The sequence below is a fragment of the Buceros rhinoceros genome, unplaced genomic scaffold (genome assembly GCF_000710305.1).
Source record: "Buceros rhinoceros silvestris isolate BGI_N320 unplaced genomic scaffold, ASM71030v1 scaffold28148, whole genome shotgun sequence".
Classification (NCBI taxonomy): domain Eukaryota; kingdom Metazoa; phylum Chordata; class Aves; order Bucerotiformes; family Bucerotidae; genus Buceros; species Buceros rhinoceros.
The window spans coordinates 27,089-27,395 of record NW_010429017.1 but is presented as its reverse complement, the minus strand read 5'-3'; positions in this window follow the sequence as shown (position 1 = coordinate 27,395).

Sequence of the window (307 nt, the reverse complement as noted above, 5' to 3'; positions counted from 1 at the left end):
CTGGCCGCCTCTCTGCCCCGCGGAGCCCCTGCCGGGGCTGCAGGGGGCTTCCTCATGCCTTGGAGGACACGGGCTTCGCGGTGCGGCCTTGCTGCTGTATTTGGTCGTTAACGTGCCGGAACCGCGATGGCTTCCGTGTTGTGTTGGGTTTAGCGCTCTGCTGTCGTCCGTCCCCGTGCGGAACCCAAAGCGTGATGTTGTCTCGCTTCAAATGTCAATTTCGGGAAAAAAACTCCAGACCCGCAGAGCTGTCCGCTGCGAGGCCTTGCGTCATCCCGGGAGCTGGCAGGGCGGGGACTAGTGGCGG